Below are 24248 nucleotides of genomic sequence, written 5' to 3' on the forward strand. Positions count from 1 at the left end.
ATTATGTTAATTGTTCCTGCACCCACCTAAGTACGTGTCTATCATTTTGTTTTTTATTGAATCTCAGGGGTTTCCTCCCCTCCCCTCCACCTTTGCTTTGTCCCACCTCTCTAGTCTACCACCAAATGTGTGCCAAGCCCAGGTCCCTATTCCCTGCCCCACATTGGGCACCATATGTGTCGAGCTGGCACAGCCATGGGTGAACCTGATGGGGAGGGGGTGAAGGATGGAGAAGACAGACAAGAGAATAAAGCTGGGGCTACATGGGACGCTGCTTCTCTGATGGAGAGACAGCACCACACCCTGCAAGCCGAGTCTTTATAGCCAGATTCCATGAGACAGAGTAAGGGTGTGGGTACAATGTTCTCATGGGTTTCTAATCTACTCAATCACATGCACCTGATCAAGCTTTGTTTACTTGCTGCACCTCCCCCAACACATATCACCCAGCCACAGGTTCGGACCATAAGGTCAAGCTTACACCATAGCCTTTGGCTATGATTGTGCTGGGACTTGCATGTGGCTTTGCCACGAGAGGATCGTGCCCTCTCCTTAGTACCAGGCTTGACCCTGCCCAAATGCTGTAGCCGCTCTCCACACCAGTGGATTTCATGAACCCCACCCACGTCCTTTCCTTTTATTGCAATGCATAAATACAGGTGTAACCCGCCATTCTCTGGAGCATTATCTCAATCCCTTAAGGTTCTGCTTCCTGGCAATTGTCGACTGTTTGGCTCAAATAAACACAAAATTCTTTACAGGTTTGAATGTTTTTTGTGTTTTTTTTTAATATATTTTATTGATTTTTTACAGAGAGGAAGGGAGAGGGACAGAGTTAGAAACATCAATGAGAGAGAAACATCGACCAGCTGCCTCCCACACACCTCCCACTGGGGATGTGCCCACAACGAAGGCACATGCCCTTGACCGGAATCGAACCTGGGACCCTTCAGTCTGCAGACCGACGCTCTATCCACTGAGCCAAACTGGTTTCAGCTACAGGTTTGAATGTTTTTATGTTAATACAACTGAGGTATGTGCCCTTGACTGGAATTGAACCAGGACCCTTGGGTGGATAGGCCAATGCTCTCTCCACTGAGCCAAGACTAGAGCCTGTAGTTTAGTTTTGTTTTTTTTTTACTTTTCTTTTTATTTAAATTAAATCTTTATTATTCAGATTATTACAGTTGTTCCTCTTTTTTCCCTCATAGCTCCCCTCCACCCAGTTCCCACCCCACCCCATGCCCTTACCCTCCCACTGTCCTGGTCCATAGGTGTAAGGTTTTTGTCCAATCTCTTCCCACACCACCTACACCCCCTCCTTGAAGATCCAAGAGCCAGTATATCTCCTGATTCTATTATATTCACCAGTTCATTCTGTTCATCAGATTTTTTATTCACTTGATTTTTAGATTCACTTATTGATATGTATTTGTTGTCACTTTGTTGTTCATAATTTTATCTTTACCTTTTTCTTCTTCTTCCTCTTCTTAAAGAATACCCTTCAACATTTCATATAATACTGGTTTGGTGGTGATGAACTCCTTTAGCTTTTTCTTATCTGTGAAGCTCTTTATCTGACCTTGAATTCTGAATGATAGCTTTGCTAGGTAATCTTGGTTGTAGGTTCTTGCTATTCATCACTTTGAATATTTCTTGCCACTCCCGTCTGGCCTGCATAGTTTCTTGTAGAGGGCCCCCTGGGAAGACACATGGACATTCTTTAGCTTGCTGTTGACTAAGCCCAAGATATTTGACAGAGTCATGTCAGTTGCACCCCGCCCCAGGAGTGCGGAGGTGTTGTCAGTTCCTGGCTTACCTTTGTCCAGGTTCCGGAAGAGGGTTTTGAGATGTGGAACCAGTCTAGCACCGGAAAAGAGGAAATGAAATAGACCTGGGCCCTCCCAAGCTCCTTTAATCCTAAGTTTTCCGGTGAATCCCCCTTGTATATGGGAGTATAAATAAATGTGCTGCGTGGCTCAGGGAGTTGTCTGTCTCTCCAGCAGAAGAGGTCAGCGACCCACCCGGGACCCAGCTTGCATCTACTTCTGTGTCTCTTTATTTCTCAATCCCTGGACGCCTCTATCAAGAACCAGTTTCATCTCTCTCCGTGCTGGCCACGGAAAAGGGAGATCCCCGCCGCATCAGGCCCCCGCATATTGACGCCCAACGAGAGGCAAGAGGCAAGGGATCGCTCCTAGAAGTGTGCGCGCACCACAGACTTAAGGTAAGGAGTGGATTGTTGTAAAAATTAAATCAACCGGGTGTAAAACGTGGGTAATCCTCAAAAATGCTTTAAACTATGCTCTGTTAAGCGTAGTCAAAGTCTTGATTTCTTTCTTAAGTTTTGTTGATGGAACCTGGGAAAAGGTTAGAAAGCAGTTGTGTGAATACCATTTGCACCTCTTCTGCCTCCTGCAGTGGAAGGGTGCAAGTCTAAAAGGAACTTCTCAGCAACTGCCCATAATTCTTTATCTTAAAAAATCCTTTTCTTTCCTTAAAAAATAAAAAAAAATAAAAATAACAATAAAAATTGAAAAAGTAAATAAAATAAAAACAGTAGATGCCAGACCATTACTGAAACTTCCCCCGAAGAAACAAGGAGGTGGGGGAAAGGCCACTTTGAGAGGCCTCATCTTCGCCATCCTTATTTATTTTCCAGCTAATGACTTAAAGCTTTTACAAATTCATAAATGCATCTGGGGTTTCTGTGCACATGTAAAGGGAAAAGGCCAGTTTAAAAACGAGTGCGCATAGTTTTGAGCTGAACTTGACTTTTTGCTGTGTACAGAATAAAAACCCGAGACTGTTTTGGCCTTAAAAATGGCAAAGATGAACCGGAGAAAGAAATACAGGCCAGTTTTCCAAGACATCTAGAGTAACTCTTGAAATTTCCCGCCAGAGGCAAGTAAATAGCAGGAAGGAAATAGTCAAGTTTACATATGAATGGCTGAGAGTTTGCTTCTTGACTTCCCCAGCAGGAAAATTGTGACCGTTTTGAAATTTAGAGGCTGGTCCAGGCCTATCGGCTGGAAATTTAAAAGAACTTGGAAGCTTACTAAATCAAATGATAAATTTAAATGATCTAAATGTATTGAATTGTTATAATACTGAAATGTTGATCTGAGTATGCACTGTATGAAACCTAGAGGACAGAATTGAAGCTCTTAATTGATTATGTCTTGTATTTATTCTTAGAAATATAAAGTGTTATTGTGTTATTAATCTAGGACATGCTAAAAATATTTGGCCAGCTCTAAAAGTTTAAATTTGATATATTAAGATAATTATAAAAAAGTATTATAATCTTTAAATCATATACGGATATATATATATATATATATATATATATATATATATATATATATTTGATGGTTTTTTTACCATGTTAAAATTTCAAGGTCTTAATAGAGATGATTCTTGGAAAGCTCCAAGGGCCCGGAGTAATACAAGAAATTTATCCTCTCTTAAAGGAAATCTTTTTAAAAAAAGATCTAATATACTTGAAATTGCATGGAAAGCCTTATCAAATAAAAATTAATAAATATACTTTAAATGTTATGAAGGTTTTGGCCCCAAAAATGGCAAAACGGAGTAACTAAATAATTGACAGCCAGTTTGAAATTGGATTGCCATGGCCTAGAGCAAAAGATACCCTTACATGATATTATTCTACAATGTCATTATAATTTTTGATATTTTACAACAGCATATTGTACAATTATCCCAAACAAACTTACAAACTAATTCTTTGAATGATTGGCAGCAATTTAAAAAGGACATGAAGGGATTTAATCCCTTCCACTGTGTGGAAGGCCCCCTTGGGAAGGCAATTGAGCATTTTATATTGGTCCTTTTTGCCAAGAGGGACCCTCCCACAGCTGTTGCCTGAGTTTTCAGTTCATACTGAGGTTGAAGCCTCGTGATGGCTGGTACCATGGATCTGTCTCTCGCACAATGACATGAGCTGGGCCCTCCCTGGAGAAGAAACCTGGGTTCCCCAAGATATGTGATCAATGCCAGGGCCCCGCCAGCGGGCGAGGGGATCCCAAGGCAGGTGCTGGGCATGGAGGCCATAGGGGCATAGGCTACCAAGGAGACAAAACTGAACCTCACATCACCCTGCTTGGCCCCGGAGGATGGCTGGTTAGTCAAAGACGGGTAAGATTCCTCAAGGGAGGAACAACCTAAGACAGGCACAGTCGCAAGGGGCCATCAGGAGAGAATTTGGGGGTCAACAGAGGTGGGGCACAGAACCTCACCCCCCCAACATTGCAGGGGCTTGAACACTCGCCCCTTCTGAGGGTGGTCTCCTGCCCCATGGTTGCTTTGTGCTTCCCATGCCCAGCTCAGATCGGGACCCAGGCAACATACACAGACTTGGCCCAGCTCAAATCAGAAAGAGACCTGTATAACAGAGAGACATGGCCCAGCTTGGATTGGGACCCAGGCAACAGAGAGTTGGCCCATGGCAGCTGCCCTATGTCTAAATCCAGCCTAAATCCAGGAATGCTCAGGGCTTTATCAAGGATGCAAATAAACCTTTCCATTAACATTTACAGGATAAACTAAGATTGTTGTTAAGAGTATTAAAATTTTAACAGTAAAATAGTCAAATTATCAGATTAATTTAAATTGGCTAAATGGAATAATTGAATATTCAAGAAAATTTAATTGTACAAAAGGCTGTTCCTAAAGTATTAACTAAAATTTCTATTGGTAGTTCATTTCATGGTAAAATTACTTAACATGTAATGAACCTAAAAGCAGTTATATTTTTGTGCAAAAAATTAAAACTTAAGGTGATCAAGGCTGCATTATAAAAATTTTGCAAAAGCCTCCTAATAATTAAATTAAAAAAAGGGGGAGATAGTGGAAAAATATTATGTAAGGAAAAATATCCATAAAAAATTTTACTTTGAAAACTAATTTTCATTTATAATACTAAGAGCAGGACACCTATGAAAAAACACACATGGTATCAGAATAAGCCAAAGGAAAATCATTTTGGGCAAAAAAAAAAAAAATAAAATAATGAAAAAGATCCCAAGTCAAATTTATAGAAAGGATTGCTTTACTAACTTTTGGTCGAGAATATGTTTGTATATTTTCAGAAAACAACTCCAAGACCATGTGGATTCCTGCAGGAGAGGAATTGACAGGAATGCTCCAGCCATGAAGACAAGAGGAGAAACAGTCCAGGGATGGAAGACGCTGATGACACCTTGCCATGCTAGCAGTCAGCAGCTGTGCGTCACTGCAGGATGCCCAGGACCAAACCAGAGACGGTCGGGCCTGCATCGCCACCGTTTGTCCACCATCCAGATATCATTGCTGACATGTACACATGAGGAACTATTGGACATTGAAATTGGGACTCAAACATTTTTCATTCTTATATGTTTATTTCTGGTCTATAAATGCAAGATTTTTTAAAAATTAAAAATGGGGGAGATGTAGAGGGCCCCCTGGGAAGACACATGGACATTCTTTAGATTGCTGTTGATTAAGCCCAAGATATTTGACAGAGTCATGTCAGTTGCATCCCGCCCCAGGAGTGCGGAGGTGTTGTCAGTTCCTGGCTTACCTTTGTCCAGGTTCTGGAAGAGGGCTTTGAGATGTGGAACCAGTCTAGCACCGGAAAAGAGGAAATGAAATAGACCTGGGCCCTCCCAAGCTCCTTTAATCTTAAGTTTTCCGGTGAATCCCCCTTGTATATGGGAGTATAAATAAATGTGCTGCGTGGCTCAGGGCAGTTGTCTGTCTCTCCAGCAGAAGAGGTCAGCAACCCACCCGGGACCCAGCTTGCATCTACTTCTGTGTCTCTTTATTTCTTTATTTCTCAATCCCTGGACGCCTCTATCAAGAACCAGTTTCATCTCTCTCCGTGCTGGCCACGGAAAAGGGAGATCCCCGCCGCATCAGGCCCCCGCAGTTTCTGTTGAGAAATCAGCTGACAGTCGTATGGGTACTCCCTTATAGGTAACTGTTTTTCTCTTGCTGCTTTTAATATTCTCTCTTTGTCTTTTGCTCTTGGCATTTTAATTATGATGTGTCTTGGTGTGGTCCTCTTTGGATTCCTCTTGTTTGGGGTTCTCTGTGCTTCCTGGACTTGTAAGTCTATTTCTTTCACCAGATAGGGGAAGTTTTCTGTCATTATTTCTTCAAATAGGTTTTCAATATCTTGCTTTCTCTCTTCTTCTGGCACCCCCATAATTCGGGTGTTGGCATGCTTAAAGTTGTCCCAGAGGTTCCTTACACTATCTTCATATTTTTGGATTCTTTTTGCTTTTTGCTTTTCTGGTTGGGTGTTTTTTGCCTCTTTGTATTTCAAATCTTTTTTTAAAAATATATTTTATTGATTTTTTTTACAGAGAGGAAGGGAGGAGGATAGAGAGTTAGATACATCGATCAGCTGCCTCCTACACACCCCTATTGGTGATGTGCCCGCAACCAAGGTACATGCCCTTGACCAGAATCGAACCCAGGACCCTTCAGTCCGCAGGCCGACGCTCTCTCCACTGAGCCAAACCAGTTTCGGCTGTATTTCAAACCTTTGACTTGATTCTTGCAATCCTCTAGTCTGCTGTTGGATCTCTATTTTTTTTTTCAGTCAGTGTATGCATAATTTCTAGTTGGTTTATTTTCATATCCTCGAGGGTCTCACTAAATTTATTGGCCTTTTCTAGAAAAGTCTTGAAAAACCTTATAACCGTGGTTTTCAACTCTATATCCAGTCATTTGCTTTCCTTCATTTCTTTTATTTGTGACCTGTTTCTTTGTCTCCGCATTTTGGCTGCTTCCCTGTGTTGATAGAGTGGCTTTGTGTGCTAGGTGTCTTATACAGCCCAGTGGCTCAGCCTCCCCAATTACCAAAGGTGGACATTCTTGGTGCACCCCTTTGTGGGCTGTGTGCACAGTCTTGTTGTAATTAAGCCTTGATGGTTGTTGGTATCACTGGGAGGAATTGACCTCCAGGCCAATTGGCTGTGAGGATCAGCTGTGTCTACGATGGGAGAACTTCAGTGCTGGAGACACCCTTATGAGGCAAGACTTGCTTCAGTGGTGCTTTGGTGCTCACTGAGTCTGCCCCCTGAGTGTGTCCCTTATGGATCTGAGGAGTTGTAATGTGGATGGTCCTACTCTGACCCCTGGGTACACTGGCTCTTCAATCTCCAAGGAGGTGCTAATTTAGCCGCTTCCTGAGGCCACCCAGCAGGAGCTAAGGAGAGATCTGCAGATTCCTCCTCTTTGTTTGGGTTTTGGAGGTGCCCAGATGAGGCCCAGCTGTGAAGCAATGCAAGCTGCTGTGGGACCTTGGGCCTTCTTTTGGATGTTCTGGGTCTCTCTGACTCAGCTGCAGTTTGTTAGGTAAGTTTAGATTTCAAAGGACCAGGCCATTCATATGCAAAAGCCTCTGTGCACAGTTTGGATGGGGCGGAATCTCAGGGCGGACCAATCAGCAATGGCTTCCCGTCAGCCCTGCCCTGAGAGGCCCCCTGGTTTCAGTGTCCCTTGGTAATCACTGCAAGCACCTCTGAGGGAAAGCTGCCCTCGAGTTCAGCCCGCTGCCAGACAGTCCAGTTTCTCTCCGTATGAGTCTGGGTCCCCAGAGTCTCGCCCAGAACTGGAGTTCAGAGCAGTCGGGAGCTTTTGTCTCCCTCCCGCTTGAAAAACACAGCCGTGTGCATACTCAGTTGCCAGCCCTCTCCTCACACCAGCCTCTGTACCTCTGCCTTTACTTTTGCAACTCCTCTGAATCTCAGTGTGCTTTTCTCTTCCCTTCTAGTTGTAGAATTTCCACTCAGCCAGCCTTCCTGTGGTTCTGGATGATGACCATTTTGTCTTTTAGTTGTAGTTTTGAGATTGTTGTGCAAGGCAGCAGTTCAGGTGTTTACCTATGCCACCATCTTGGTTTCTCTCTAGATTAAATTGTTGATAGATAAGTATTTATTGCTATTTTATTGTTCATATTTTTTTTTATCTTTTTGCTTTCTTCCTCCTCCTCTTTTTAAAGAATACCCTTCAACATTTCATGTAATACTGGTTTGGTTGTGATGAACTCCTTTAGCTTTTTCTTATCTGTGAAGCTCTTTATCTGACCTTCAATTCTGAATGATAGCTTTTCTGGGAAGAGTAATCTTGGTTGTAGGTTCTTGCTATTCATCACTTTGCATATTTCTTGCCACTCCCGTCTGGCCTACACAGTTTCTGTTGAGAAATCAGCTGACAGTCATATGGGTTCTCCCTTGTAGGTAACTAACTGTTTTTCTCTTGCTGCTTTTAATATTCTCTCTTTGTCTTTTGCTCTTGGCATTTTAATTATGATGTGTCTTGGTGTGGACCTCTTTGGGTTCCTCTTGTTTGGGACTCGGTGCTTCCTGGACTTGTAAGTCTATTTCTTTCACTAGGTAGGGGAGGTTTGCTGTCAGTATTTCTTCAACTAGGTTTTCAATATCTTGCTCTCTCTCTTCTTCCGGCACACCGATAATGCGAACGTTGCTATGCTTAAAGTTGTCCCAGAGGCTTCTTACACTATCTTCATATTTTTGGATTCTTTTTTCATTTTCCTCTTCTAATTGGGTGTTTTTTGCTTCCTCATATTCCAAATCACTGATTTGATTCTCAAACTCCTCGACCCTACTGTTGAATTCCTATAAATTACTCTTTATTCCAGTTAGTGTATACCTAATTTCTGACTGGTCCTTTTTCATGTATTTCACATTCTCACTAAGTCCCTTGAAGCTCTCACTAAGATCCTTTAGTAACTTTATAACCATAATTTTGAACTCTGTGTCCAAAGGTTGCTTGCTTCCATTTCTTTCATTTGTGACATGTTTCTTTGTCTCTGCATTTTGACTGCTTCTCTTTGTTTATTTCTATGTATTAGATAGAGCTGCTATGTCTCCTGGAATTGGTAGATTGGCCTTGTGTAGTAGATGTCCTGCAGGGCCCAGTGGATCAGCCTCCCCAGTCACCTGAGCTGGGCACTCTAGGAGCACCCCTGTGTGGGCTGTGTGCACAATCTTGTAGTTGAGCCTTGACTGCTGTTGGCATCACTGGGAAGAATTGACCTCCAGGCCAATTGGCTGTGAGGACCAGCTGCGACTACAGTGGGAGAGCTGCTGTGCAGGAGACACCTCTATGGAGCAGGACTTGATTCAGTGGGGCTTTGCTGCTCACTGAGTCTGCCTCTTAAGTGTGTTGCTTGTGGATGTGTAGAGTTGTAATCTGCTATGGTCTGAAGCTGTCCAATGGATGTACTGGCTCTAGGGCCTCCAAGGAGGTACAAAGTCAGCCACTGCCTGGGACCACCCTGCAGTAGCTACAGAAGGATTTGCAGATGGCTGCTACTTGCTATTTGTATTGGACTTGGAAGTGTCCAGGTGAGGCTCAGCTGTGAAGCAAGGAAGGCTGGTGCTAGTGCCAGGTCTTGGGCCTTTTATTGATAGGTTTAGGGCACACTGTCGCCAGCTGATGCTTGTTTGAGAGATTTTAGCAAAGTCTGAAGCCTGAGCCAGGACAGGCCATTCATATGGAAAAGGTTCTGCAAACAGCTTGGGTGGGGCTGAAGATTGGATGGGGTGGGGTCTCAGGGAATCACCAGGACTGAGCAAACAGTGTTCTCCAGGCTGATGGAGACTCGGATATGGTTGCCAGTCAGCTCTGCAAACAGCAGGTCCCAGCACAGGAACAATGACCCTTGTGAGCACTCCTGTCTGGGAGAAAGCAGCCCCTAACTTCCTGACCTGATGCCAGACAACCCAGTTCCTCCCCATATGTGTCTGGTCCCCCAAAGCCACCCGGTGCTGGGAGTCTGAGTAAATTAGTGTGCCGACCCTTTAAAAGGAACACCTGGGTCCCCAGCAACCTCTATGTCACTTAGCCACAATCCTGGCTGGTTTTTATAGCTGGTAGTGGTGGGGACTCTTCCCAGCTCTGGGACCCTGGGCTGTGGGTCTGGTGTGGTGCTGGGACCCCTTGCCTCTCACAGGAGACTGTCTTCCTCCTGATGAAAAAAAATGGCACATGTGGGTGATGGACCAGCCTGTTCCACACCTCCACTCCTCCTACCAGTCTCCCTGTGCTTTCTTCTTTCCTTCTCTAGTTGAAGGACTTCCATTCAGCCAGCTTTCAGGCGGTTCTGAATGATGGTTGTTTGTATTTTAGTTGTAATTTTGATTTGGTTGTAGGAGGCGGCGAGTACAGGCATTTACCTACACTGCCATCTTCAATCAATCACTTTTCTAAACATTTATTCCTAATTCAACACCAGCCTTTGACACTCTTTTATGGTCAAACACGGAGGCATTTTTTTTTTCCTTTTGGAAATATTCCTCTTGTAGTCCTTCTTCTGCGCTATTGTGTACTGATTGCTTTCTAAGTGAAATTAGACAGCCAAGGCGTCCAGGCTGCTGTCACCACCTGAGCCAGTTAAGCAGAGACAGGGTAGAGTCATTGAGTGTTTATTCCAGTCCTGCCAGCAGCCTGTGAGAGCTGCAGGTCAGCCACAGACATCTGCTCTGGCCCTAGCCAGTTTGCTCAGTGGCTAGAGCATCGGCCTGTGGACTGGAGGGTTCTGGGTTCGATTCTGATCAAGGACACAGACCCGGAATTGGGAGAAGGACAAAGATTACATGGAGAAGTAGGCAATGTGGGCTGGGGTGGGACTCTGTAGTCTGGACAACAAGGTTGTTGTTCTTTCCATGTTAATGGGCAGCTCCTGAATGAGAATGGACCGCATTCCAAGGTTGGCTCCCAGGTCCCAGGCGTCTTTAATCAGAACAAGGCAATCACGGTTAAAGAGCAGGATTAATGTTTCTTATAACTATAGCTGGTCCCCAATATTCTATTTCTGCCCCTAACTCAGCAGCTGGCACCCTGGAACTTGTCTTCGCTGTTCTCCCATGATCGCGCGAGGCGGCGGAATGGGGAGCCTCTCTGGCCGGAGAGGGGAGGTCTTCAGTTAGGTCTGCCTCTCCTTTCCTCCATCGCCTCCCTTTGCCTCCCTGGAGGCCGGCCTTTGGCTGCGCGCCCTTCGCCCCGCCCGCGGGGCTCCGGAGGGGCGGGCATTGAACCCCGCCCCCTGGGTGAGGATCCGGCTGAGGACTGCGGGGGCTTGCGGTTCACCCACCCAGGCAGGGGGGTCCCAGCCTGCCCGCGCTGGAGCAGTCCCCTGCCTGTCTGCTGCGTGGTTTTAAATGATGAAAAGTTAAGGTTCCACCGAGATTTGAACTCGGATCGCTGGATTCAGAGTCCAGAGTGCTAACCATTACACCATGGAACCCCCTTTAGCTGGCTCTCGCTGGCTATCCTAACAACTCATTTCTCCTAAAAAACCCATGCGATATAATTATAGAATATAATTGAAAAAGAGATGGTACTTTGTTCTCTTTCTTTCTTTTTTAAAAGAAATACTAGTTTAAATGAAAACTCTGCTTCTTCCTCCTAATTGATTTTTTAAAATTTACAGGAGTTTTTTTTTTTTAAATTAGATCTAAGCCGTTTGAAGGAAACGCCCAACACAAGGGTGGGAATGGGGTTTCTCTGAATGTTTTCCCGACCTCCTTTCCCGGTTCTTTCCCTGCCGTCAGGGGCAGGGCAGGGCCCTGATCCGAGAATATTGTTACTTCCGGCGATTTTGATTTCGCCTTCATTTTCAACCCACACAAGGACAAATTGGATTTTTTTCTCCCCATTCAAAAAGGAGATTTTACCCGAGCTGAATATTAATTATTGACCCTGTACCCTTAGTGTATGTCTAGTAGTCCCCCAAGGCTGAATTGCTAAGAGATCCCTGAAACATTTTCAGTTATTCATCCTTTTGTTATATCTCCAACCAAGCAAAATAGCTGCTCAATAAATGTGGGTTGAAGTGAGTATATCTTTTGAAAGGTCAGGAGTGAAGCAGAAAAATTCAAAGACTTTTGGCCAGGTGACAGTAAAACCCCTTACACACACACACACACACACACACACACACACTCACACACACACACGCCTGCCCATCTTCACGAACCTCCTAGCTTAAAGGTGGTCTAAGCTAGCTAGCTTCGATGTAGCTGGACCAGGGGCAGGTCTCCCCACCTCCCCCACCCCCAACCAAGGTGGCATGTGTATTATTCCATGAGCCACATCCTTTTTTCTTAAAGAGAAAGAAAAATGTTCACTGGCTTAAAACAATACCAGAACTTCCAAAGCCCATTCACTATTCAGCTATTGGCTTGAAACTGCTCTCTGAGGAGAGGCCGGGAGAACTGTGTTTCGACCTCTGCACATTCACCTCCCCTCACCTGCCCCGGGCGGGTGGGTAACCACCAGGAAGGCAGGGCAGATGGCCATGGGTTGGTTGGTTGATGTTTTGTCCCCTCTTAGTGTGATACTGATTTCTGTGCATGTCTGTGTATTGGGATTAAAAACTTGAAAGGTGCAGAACATTATAATATGTTCTATTTTTATCGAGATACAATTATATTAGCTTCAGGGTTGCAACATAATGATTCAGTATTGTATACATTGAGAAATGATCGCTGTAATAAATCTAGTTAACATCCATCACCACAGTTACAATGTTTTCTTGTGATGATAGTTTCAAGATTTCCTCTCTTAGCAACTTTGACACGCACAACACAGTATTTTAACTGCAGCCATCGCAGTTACAGTCCAGGACTTCTTTTATCTGACAGCCGCGCGTTTGTCCCTTTTGATGACCTTCACTCATTCTCCCACCCAACCTGGAGGCTGGTTTATTCTTGACTCTGGAGTCCATCAGGCTGCACCTTCTCGTTGGAATTACCGGCCTGGCTCCTCAGCTGTGGACCTCGCTCACTTCACACACCAGAAAGCCATTCTTGCACGCGCACGTTCACTGAAACTTCGCACAAATGCGTATCTGTGTCTATGGTGTGGGGAAGCAAGAGAAACATGGCTCTGCGTCTGGCAGAACTCACGGTGCCTGGGGAGAAGCAGACGATCCCACAAGCTTCTCCAGAACTTCCAGTAACTGCGAGGCGCGGGCGGAGGGTGACAGCGCCCCAGGCACCGACCAAGGGCCGCCCGCGGCGGGAAAGGCCGCCCCGCACACTGTTTCTCCTTGCTGTATCTACCCGGTTCGAGTTTTAAAGCTGCATTTGTCTTTTGGTGAGTTCGCTATTTGATTTATGAAACAAATACCCACTCGTTGTAACAACTCAAGCTGAAGTGTCTAAAGTAAAAGTTACAATCGCCCCTTCCCTCCTCTGACTGAGCGCGGGGAGCAATGCAGTGTGTGCGGCCGCGGGCGAAGGCACTCGTGGTGCCGGTGCCGGTGCCGGTGCCGGCCCATCTGAGGCGCTCACGGCCCCTCCCTTCTCCGCGGGCGGGCCCTGCTCTCACCCTCGGTGCCCGCGGTCACCGCAGGGGGGCGGGGCGGGGGCTGCGGGGCGAACGCCGCTCCCCAGCTGGGACCCGGGGGCGGAGAAGCCGCCGCGGGCGGACGGAGGGAAGGAGAGAAGTCGGGAGGCGCGCGGAGGGCAGGGCCTCTCTCTCGGGGGACGCGGCCGCCGAGTGGCCAGGCCCGGCCCCGGGCAGAGTCCCCGCAGCTCCAGCCCGTCCTGCGGGTTCCCCGGGAGAGCGCAGGCGCTGCGGGGCCGGCGCTGCGGGGCGGGAGGCTGCGCGCCTGCGGTCCCCAGTGGGCGCCAGCGCACGGGAGGCGCCGGCTGAGTTCCCAAAACACGAAGGTCTGTGAAGCGCTGGATGCTTCGAAATACGACGATGAAGGGGTCGATGTAGCACACGCACACGCACACACACGCACGCACACGCACGCACACACGCGCGCGCGCACACACACACACGCACACGCACACGCTCATAACGATTTGTGAACTGAAGTAACGGAAGGCCGGTCCGGTGTCGGTGGCCGTTTGAAAACGGTGAGTGCGGCGTCACCTCTGACCTCTGGGAAGACAGACGGTAGGAATTGAGGAACCGACCTGAAGAGGGAGCCTCGGAGCTGTCCACGTCGGGAGTAAAGAGGGGTGTCCACTGACCGGGTCGGGAGTAAAGAGGGGTGTCCACTGGAGCGCGGGAAAAGGTATGGCAGCGGTGGGATTCGAACCCACGCCTCCGAAGAGACTGGAGCCTTAATCCAGCGCCTTAGACCGCTCGGCCACGCTACCGCCTGCCCGGGAGCCCTCGCCCGCACGTTCCCGGAACTGCATGTCGCTTCTGCCTGCTCTTTCTCTTCCTCTCCAGCCGCCACCCGCCGTCCTGCCCCGCCCCGCCCCGCCGCCTCCCGCTGCCAGGTGCGCCCGGAACGGGGGTGCACAGGTGGCCGGGAGGAGGCTCCTGCCCCGCGTGCCACCAACACAGGAAAAGGGGTCCTGCCAACCCGGGGCGCTGAGGACGAGGAGGGGAACATCCGGGCCCGCGCCTCTGGGGAGGTCGAGGAGAGGCCCTGGCCGCCCGCCGCCCCCACCCGCCTCGGGCCGGAGCGCCTCCCAGAACCGCAGGGCAGGCAGCGCGGTCCCGCTAAGTCCGGTTGCGGTCCGACGGCGGGTCCGCAGCCCGGCCGCCCAGGGAGGCTCGCGGGGAGACGGGTCGGCCCTGCCCTGCTCCGCTCCGCTTCAGGTCGCTTTGGGCACTCGTGTCAGTGGCACGTTGTTTTCAGACGCTCAGACCCAGGGGTTTGAGCCGCTGCAGCTTACAGCGACGCTGGTAAACGTCCTGCGAGCGGGAGCGGGCACCTGCCTCCTTAGCGCAGTAGGCAGCGCGTCAGTCTCATAATCTGAAGGTCCTGAGTTCGAACCTCAGAGGGGGCAGTGCTTCGTTTTTGTTTGGCTTTTTTCTTCTTAAATCTGAACCTAAAAGACAATGAAGGGAGGTGACAAAAGTCTTTCTTCTTTATTTTTTTCTGTAGAAAGTGTACACCATCAACTTAAAAAATCCAATGAAGCCAAACGGTAATTTGCTGTTTAACCCGCCCCCCTCCGCCCCTCTCCGCCCCTCTCCGCCCCTCTCCTGCCTCTGGGGCCTCTCCCCGCCTGGTCTGCCGACTCGTCAGAGGTCGGGAGGGGGGGGCGGCCTCCGTCCTCGGCGCCTGTTTTCCGCTCGGAAGGATCGTTCCGTGACCTCATTCGAACAGAGCGACCCCTTTAGTCCAGCCGAGTCTCCTGAGCTCTCTGTATGGGATAGAGCACACTCCTCCTGGTCTGGTGTCTGCTCACCTTTCCTCTGCCATCACCTTCTTCCCCATCCGTCAGGCACAGGCCTGTTCAGTGCTCCGGGTTCAGGTGCTCCGGGCTCAGTGCTCCGGGCTCAGTGCTCCGGGCTCAGGTGCTCCGGGCTCAGGAGCTCCGGGCTCAGGTGCTCCGGGCTCAGGAGCTCCGGGCTCAGGTGCTCCGGGCTCAGGTGCTCCGGGCTCAGGAGCTCCGGGCTCAGGTGCTCCGGGTTCAGGTGCTCCGGGCTCAGTGCTCCGGGCTCAGGAGCTCCGGGCTCAGGTGCTCCGGGTTCAGTGCTCCGGGCTCAGGTGCTCCGGGCTCAGGTGCTCCCGGCTCAGTGCTCCGGGCTCAGTGCTCCGGGTTCAGGTGCTCCGGGTTCAGTGCTCCGGGCTCAGTGCTCCGGGTTCAGGTGCTCCCGGCTCAGTGCTCCGGGCTGCGGCCATGCTCAGCGGCTGAGCGATGGGAACCAAGGAGCCAACGCTGGGCTGGCCCGCAGCGCGCAAGGCGGTCTTTGTTCCCGGCCCTTTGTACTGCCCTTGCCTTTGGTTATTTTATGTGAAAATCAAAATCCGAACTCAATGTAGACTTCTCTGTGTAGCTGTATTAGTTTGCTTTGGCTGCCATAACTCAATACCAGACTGAACAACAGACATTTATTTCTCACATTCTGGAGGTGACTAGTCCAAGACCCATGTGTCCGCAAGTTGGATTTCCTCTGAGGACTTGCTCCTTGGCGTGCGGACAGCTGCCTCCTGCGGGTCCTGGCGCGGCCCCCTCTGTGCACACGCGGCCCCCTCTGTGCACGCGCGGCCCTGGTGTGTGTGTCCACATTTCCTCTTCTCAGGACCCAGTCAGATGGCAGTAGGGCCACCCCAACGCTCCCTTCTGAATCGCCTCTTATCTTCAATTGCAGTCACGTTTGGAGACGCTGGGTTGGAGCTTCAACATATTAGCTTGAGAGGAGAGATAATTCAGCCCATACATTTCCTTAAACTCCCCTTCCTTCCTCCCTCCCTACAGCAGCTGCCTGTTACTGTAACACTTCACACTTACTTGCCACCTCATGTGTGTGCCAGGTCTGTCATAGATTTCCAGGGTCTTACAGGGTTCATAGATTTCTTTTCCTCTGATATCATCTTAGTCTTCTAATTCTCCCCCCTCTTTATTCTGATTTAACTCCATTAAAAGGATCCTATTTTCTTATATTTTAGTCTTTTAGCACCCCAATTCACCCTATATTATAAAGATGTAATATGCAAATTGACCATCACTCCAACACCCAAGATGGCTGCCCCCATGTGGTCAAAGATCCTGCCCCCATGTGAACACAAGATGGCCACCACAAGATGGCCAGGAGGGGAGGGCAGTTGGGAGGTACCAGGCCTGCAAGGGAGGGCAGTTGTGGGCAATCAGGCCAGCAGGGGAGGGCAGTTGGGGGTGACCAGGCCTGCAGGGGAGGGCAGTTAGGGTCAATTGGGCTGGCAGGGGAGCAATTAGGGGTTGATCAGGTTGGCAGGGAAGTGGTTAAGGGGTGATCAGGCTGGCAGGCAGAAGCAGTTAGGGGCAATCAGGCAGGCAGGCAGGCAGGCAGGCAAGCGGTTGGGAGCCAGCAGTCCCGGATTGTGAGAGGGATGTCCCAGATTGGAGAGGGTGCAGGCTGGGCTAAGGTACACCCCGCCCCCTGTGCACGAATTTCATGCACTGGGCTTGATGGGGGACCTGGGGCTGCACCCCCCTCCTGGTGCCGGGCCGGGGGACCTGAGGCTATGCCCCTCCCTGCCTGGCGGGGCTTGACAGGGGACCTCAAGACGCACGCCTCCCAACCCCGGCCCGGGCTGGGGGACCTCAGGTCATGCCCCTGCCCTGGCGCTGGGCCAGGGGCTTGACAAGGGTGAGACTGGCCGGGTCTGGATCTAGCCCAATGTCGGGGGTGGCCGGGTCTGGGTCTTGCGTGAGTTTGAGGTGCATGTGGGTGGGGCGGGGACTTGACTCTGTGTCCCGTGGTGCGCCCCAGACTCTGACAGGAGGAAGGTTTTCATATACATTTTACTAATTTTCTTTTATTTTTAATATTTCTTTATTGATTTCAGAGAGGAAGGGAGAGGGATAGAGAGATAGAAACATCAATAATGAGAGAGAATCATAGATAGGCTGCCTCCTACATGCCCCCTACTGGGGATCAAGTCCACAACCTGGGCATGTGCCCTTGGCTGGAATCAATCTGGGACCTTTCGGTCTGCAGGCCGACGCTCTATCCACTGAGCCAAACCAGCTAGGGCAGTGGTCGGCAAACTCATTAGTCAACAGAGCCAAATATCAACAGTACAACGATTGAAATTTCTTTTGAGAGCCAAATTTTTTAAACTTAAACTATATAGGTAGGTGCATTGTTATTAATTTAATTAGGGAACTCCTAAGCTGGCCTTTGCTAAAAACTCAAGGGGCCAAAGAGCAGCACGTGGCTTGTGAGCCGCAGTTTGCCAACCACTGAGCTAGGGCTATTAATTTTATTTCATCTCTGACACTTCTATTATAGAGAAAGGGTAAATAGCAATATCAAAATATTTCCTCTAATTAATCCCCTTTTAATGTGCAAGAATTTCGTGCACCAGGCCACTAGTTTTATATAAAGGCAAGCTAAGATTGGAATGAATAACTAAGTCAATTACATTATTTATATGTATGTATGTATGTATATAAACTCTCATCAAATCTTTAACCATGGCCTTTTTTAAGTCTTTTATTATTTACAAACTATCGTTATTTTACTCTGATGCTTTGGGAAAATTCATTTTTAGAAGTGTTTCATCTTCAAAGATTCATTTTAAAAAAACTGAAAATATTCTAAAATGCAGGTTTTTGATAAATTAAAAAACATAACACTGAACTGGCTAACAATCTACAGACTCCAAGGAAAAACTGGATTAATAAAACTGCTAACAAAAAGATCAAGATCAATAAGTAGTAATCACATGGGACTAAATGAACTGATAAGAATTATTACAATATTTGTAACTTTTTATGTAAAATATTACTGGTTTTTTATCTTTGTTTCCAAGATATAATATTTTTCTCCTAAGCTATTGATGACCTACAGCAATTTAGTAAATTATACCTTTGTAAGCAAAACTGAAACACTGATCTTTTCTTTCCTACCAGATCCCTTCAAAATTTCAGATACTCTTAACTAATCCATTTGTGACCAGAGCTAAAGGTGATGATGCTTTCACTCATGTTTCACAATTTTAAAACAAGCTCTTGCACCTAAACTGAACTGATCCCACAACAGAGGGTTTGGAAGAAAAAATAACCAGGAAGTGAAACACGACATCCGTGTGGACACTGACCGGGTTCTGAACAAGCCTGTGATTTAACCCTTCACTCCTCCTCCCACTTCAGCTCCTCCCTGCCTCACCAACACTGCGGAGGCCAAGCAGAGTATGATGGTTACTGCTTCCCTTTCCCTTTCATCCTGTCTGGGAAGATAACTCAGCACTGGGCATGGTCTTTGAACCTACCTTCCAGGTCAAAACACGCAGCCGGTTATGCGTATACTGAAGGATGTTCAATGCCTGGCCATGTCCACCCAGTGAAGATACCAGATTTGGAAGAATACCTTTTCCTTGGGCAGGTATTGTAATGACCGCCACAGCAATCACCAGTCAGGAAAAATCTTCAAATTTCTTTGCATGATTTTAGACAACAGAATTGCTCCTGACCATATCCTAGCTGAGCAAGGTGGGGTTTGCTCTGATGTTAATGCCTCTTATTGTACTCTGATAAAGTAAAGATGAACCTAGATTAAATCTGAACATAAACCACAAGTCCAGGGTCCACTGGCACCTCTTTAATATCTTCAGCTGACTGCCCTCACGTATTGCCTCCTGGTTCAGATCTACTCTTACAATTGGAGTTGGCATTTTGTTTGTTATGATAAACATTTTGCTGTTATAAATAATTGTTTTGCATAGCTTGGTACTAGGAAGATACCACCGGATAATGCTTGCTCAGCTATTTAAGATGACCACTAAGCCTCCAAGACTTAATATGAGAAACCTCAAGAACCTACAGAAGGTATTTGCCCTTAAAGAAAAACGACGGTAAAGCCTTCCCCTGTGCTGACGCTCTTGCTGCTTAGATGTGGCCTAAGGTTCTTACCAGGACCTGACAGACCCCAACCCGGAATGAGCCACCTGACAACAGAGAACCAATGACGCTTTTACCAACTGATCAGCGCTTCTTTCTGACAACCGATCAGCACTTCTTTCAAAGGAACATCTTGATCAAAAGAGGCAAATGTAAACAATAATATAAACGGAGCCACTTTGAAATGGAGCTGGAGTTGCCATCCCAGAGGAACTGCCCTGCACATCTTATGCCTCAAATGTTAGGGATGTTGAAACAGGGAAAATGACAGTTTTGGACTGGGTCTAAGGCAACATTGCGCCCCAAAGAACTGTTTGCAAGGATAACAAGAAGGCAGTTATTATAGGTAGTCATAATACACCACAAATTAAAAACATTGCTTAGGAAGGCGGGGGAGGGGAGGAAAAGATTAACCAAAGAACGCATATGCACATGTGCATCACCCATGGACACAGACAATAGTGTGGTGAAGGCCTGGGGGGTGGAGGAGTGGGTGGAGGCAGTTATAAGGGAAGCAAAGGAGACATCTGTAATACTTTCAACAATAAAAATAAATTTAAAAAATTAAAATAAAAACACTAGAATTAGCATCACTATATTATCTTATCTGAACCAATAGAAATGCCTTTCTATTGATATAACTATTCCCCTTCCCTTGCTCACCAATACCCCTTGACTTTGTCTCCTAATTGGAAACTATTTGGTCTTCTGCCTGAATCTGTGCTTCTTGAATATGTATTTTTTAAAATCTTAAATAAAGGTTTGTTGCCTCTCACTTTGAAAAGCCTTTTATTTTATGTTAGAAGCCTATATGCACATGTTCATAGCAGTTGTATTAGCAGAAGCAAGAAACTGGAAACAGCCTGACAAAAAGATACCCACTGAGAAGGGCTCCTGGTGGCGAACTGGGCTCCAATTTAAAAGCAGAGCCCAGCAGCCATTTCTGCACAGCAGCCTCTCACACAAACTGCACTTCACAGAGGCCTCCAGCTGAACTGCTGCCTGCACTGTGTCCTGCCATCTGAGCCAGCCCTTGTAAAGAAGTTCCTGGTATCTTATTTCAACCAATAGGACTGAGGCTTTCCCCATCCAATCAGAGCTGTGGAGCTCGGGCTAAAGTGGCTCTATTCTGACCAATCAGGACAGGACCTTATGGACCAATCAAACTGGGAGGATTTGGAGTCCTCATTTGCATGAGGACGGACCAACCAGGGAACAGGGGCAGGTGCTTCTATCTATACTAAAGGCCCGGTGCACGGATTCGTGCATGGGTGGGGTCCCTCGGCCTGGCCTGCACCCTCTCGCAATCCAGGACCCCTCAGGGAATGTCACAGAGCCAGTTTTGGCCCGATCCCCACAGGCTAGGCTGAGGAATCCCACCAGTTCACGATTGGGGCCAGGGAGGGCTTCAGGGCATGTCCGGCCCATCTTGCCCAGTCCTGATTGGCCGGACCCCAACAGCACACTAACCTACCAGTTGGAGTGTCTGTCCCCTGGTGATAAGTGCGTGTCATAGTGACTAGTCGAAAGGTTGAACAGTTGGACACTTAGCATATTAGGCTTTTATTATATAGGATAAGCAAGCTCCCCCGTGACTTAGAGAGCGCATTTTCTCTTTCTATGGAGACTGAAAACTGATTTCCTGGCTGTGCTGAAACCCTGAAGATGCCTCCCTGGAGCAGAGCAGAGCTGGCTAGCTGGAGAAGGGCCAGGTCACAGGGCTGCCTGGCCCTAGGGCTGCCTCACTGCCATGCTGTTTCCACAGCCCTGTTGTATTACAATTGAGTTGTTTTGTACTAAACTTTTCATCTTCACCACACCCCAAATTGGGGATTCCTGTTGGCATTGAATTGGCACCAAGCATCAGTTGACAAGCCCAAACATCCTTTATTGGGGGAAGGTTTAAACAAACTCTGGTAAATTCATACCACAGACCAGTACACAGCAATAAAAAGGAATGGAGCATTGACACTGAGTAACTCAACAACCTGAATGTTTCACCAGAGAATTGCTATGAGTGCAAAAGCCTATCCCAAGAGGTTACATATTGTATGTATGGTCTTATTTATATAACACTAGAGGTCTGGTGAACCAAACCCATGAACTTGGGGGAAGGGTTCCTCAGCCTGGCCTGCGACCTTTCTCAGTCCAGGAGCTCTTGGGGGATGTCCACATCCTTAGCGCTACCACGGAGGCGGGAGAGGCTCCCGTCACTGCCATTGCGCTCGCCAGCCATGATCCCACCTTCTGACTGAGCAGCACGCCCCCTGTGGGAGTGCACTGACCACCAGGGTGCACCTCCTGTGCTGAGCATCAGCCCCCTGGTGGTCATTGCATGTTATAGCGACCGGTTGTTCTGCCATTTGGTTGATTTGCATATTAGCCTTTATTATATAGGATTTTTGAAATTACAAAGCCATAGAAATGGAAAGAAGGTTAGTGTTTGTCAGATTGGGGGGGCAGAAGGAAAGTGGGGTGGCTATAAAAGGGCAACATGAGAGATCTTAGTGGTGATGAATTGTTGTGTATTTTAACTTATATTAACATCAATATCCTGGTACTTTTGCTACTAAATGTGTGGAACCATGGGAGATTTGGTTGGAAAGTTTGTAAGGAGGAAATTCTGAAAAGGGAGGCTGGCTGAAGGTGGCCTGCCCCTGTGTCTCGGAATTCCAACTTAGGGAAGTTGGCCAAAGGCAGCACCCCTAATTGTTCCTTGACCTTTCCAAGCAAGTCTGTGCACGGGCAGACCCTTGGTTGTTTACCAGAATCTTTATGCTTAATCTTTAGGTGTCCTTGCTAAAGGACACTGCAGACACATGTGTACCTCCAAGATTACTTACCCTACTGATTGTATCTAAAAGATAAAGTTTATCTCAAACTGCTTTTACAATAAAAGCCTAAAGAGGCAGGCAAACGAAGCTGTCTGGTTCCTTTAGCCAGGCAGTCCCTTGGCCCTCTCTTTCACAGCAAACATGTGTCAGAGTTATCATTCATCTATTGCTCAGGGTCTGCTGGTCAGCCTCAACAACTAAACTCATGCGGCTTGCCACTTGGAGATACTCTGTTCAAGAATGAGATGTGGTTGTCATTGGGTAGTTTAATTTACTTGCAGCAAGTAAAGGAGACAGGAGATTTACATCCAAAGCTGTCTCTCCAAGATACTCGCCAGTGGTACATAAGGGATTAATATCCAAAGTTTTTAAAGAATGCATACTACTCAACACCAAAAAAACAAACAATCCAATTTAAAAAAATGGACAGAGACCTGAATAAATACTTCTCCAAAGAGGAAATACAGATGGCCAAAAGACACATGAAAAGATGCTCAAAGTCATTAATCATCTGAGATACAAATTAAAACGAAAATGAGATATCACCTCACACCTGTCAGAGTGGCTACCAGCAATAAATCAACAAATGACAAGTGCTGGCAGGGATGTGGAGAAAGGGAACCCTAATAACACTGATGGTGGGACTGAGGACGAAAGGGACCACAAGCTAACTTAACGAGCTCAGGGGAGGCCTGCGTGGCGGTCTTGCACACTCAGAGACCTGAAGTCTCCACAAAGGATGGTCTGAAATTAAACTTTAACTAAAAGCAGTTATGGTGGGTGGTCACCTCTTAGGTGGGTATCTTCCCTGACAAGGTAAACCTTTACCTTAACTGAGCTTATTGTCTTTTTGTATCCACGATAACATATCATTGAAATGTCAGGGTAACTTGTAACTTCCCTTTTTCACAGACCCCTCAGGGCACACAACCAAATGCCCTGGGAGCCAGGACGATACCACAAAGTCCTTCATTGTTATTGTTATCATGTTAATTGTTTTTTTTAATAAATCTTTATTGTTCAGATTATTACAATTGTTCCTCTTTTTCCCCCCATAGCTCCCTTCCACCCGGTTCCCACTCCACCCTCTGCCCTTACCCCCTCCCCCACTGTCCTCATCCATAAGTGTACGGTTTTTGTCCAGTCTCTTCTCACACCCCCACACTCCTTTCCCTCAGAGAATTGACAGTCCACTCCCTTTCTATGCCCCTGATTCTATTATATTCACCAGTTTATTCTGTTCATCAGATTTTTTATTCACTTGATTTTTAGATTCACTTGTTGATAGATATGTATTTGTTGTCACTTTGTTTTTTATAATTTTATTTTTATACCTTCTTCTTCTTCTTCATCTTCTTAAAGAATACCCTTCAGCATTTCATATAATACTGGTTTGGTGGTGATGAACTCCTTTAGCTTTTTCCTGTCTGTGAAGTTCTTTATCTGACCTTCAATTCTGAATGATAGCTTTGCTGGGTAGAGTAATCTTGGTTGTAGGTTCTTGCTATTCATCACTTTGAATATTTCTTGCCACTCCCTTCTGGCCTGCATAGTTTCTGTTGAGAAATCAGCTGACAATCATATGGGTGCTCCCTTGTAGGTAACTGTTTTTATCTTGCTGCTTTTAATATTCTCTATTTGTCTTTTGCCCTTGGCATGTTAATTATGATGTGTCTTGGTGTGGTCCTCTTTGGATTCCTTTTGTTTGGGATTCTCTGTACTTTCTGGACTTGTAAGTCCATCTCTTTCACCAGGTGGGGGAAGTTTTTTGTCATTATTTCTTCAAATAGGTTTTCAGTATCTTGCTTTCTTTCTTCTTCTGGCACCCCCATAATTCAGATGTTGGTATGCTTGAAGTTGTCCCAGAGGCTCCTTACACTATCTTCATATTTTTGGATTCTTGTTGCTTTTTGCTTTTCTGGTTGGGTGTTTTTTGCCTCTTTGTATTTCAAATCTTTGACTTGATTCTTGCGATCCTCTAGTCTGCTGTTGGATCTCTGTATATTACTTTTTATTTCAGTCAGTGTATGCTTAATTTCTAGTTGGTCCTTTCTCATATCCTCAAGGG

General features: G+C 47.0%; 3 non-coding genes across 3 annotated transcripts; 1 reads left to right on the forward strand and 2 right to left on the reverse strand.

Moving 5' to 3' along the window:
* Positions 1–11215: 11215 nt before the first annotated feature.
* TRNAQ-CUG (transfer RNA glutamine (anticodon CUG)) lies at positions 11216–11287 on the reverse strand. The gene has a single exon. It is a non-coding gene; the product is annotated as a tRNA-Gln (tRNA).
* Positions 11288–14077: 2790 nt separating this feature from the next.
* On the reverse strand, positions 14078–14159 carry TRNAL-AAG (transfer RNA leucine (anticodon AAG)). Its single transcript has one exon. It is a non-coding gene; the product is annotated as a tRNA-Leu (tRNA).
* Positions 14160–14728: 569 nt separating this feature from the next.
* Positions 14729–14801, forward strand: TRNAM-CAU (transfer RNA methionine (anticodon CAU)). Its single transcript has one exon. It is a non-coding gene; the product is annotated as a tRNA-Met (tRNA).
* The last annotated feature ends 9447 nt before the right edge of the window (positions 14802–24248 follow it).

Source organism: Eptesicus fuscus, chromosome 10, assembly GCF_027574615.1.
Source record: "Eptesicus fuscus isolate TK198812 chromosome 10, DD_ASM_mEF_20220401, whole genome shotgun sequence".
In the NCBI taxonomy this organism is placed as follows: Eukaryota; Metazoa; Chordata; class Mammalia; order Chiroptera; family Vespertilionidae; genus Eptesicus; species Eptesicus fuscus.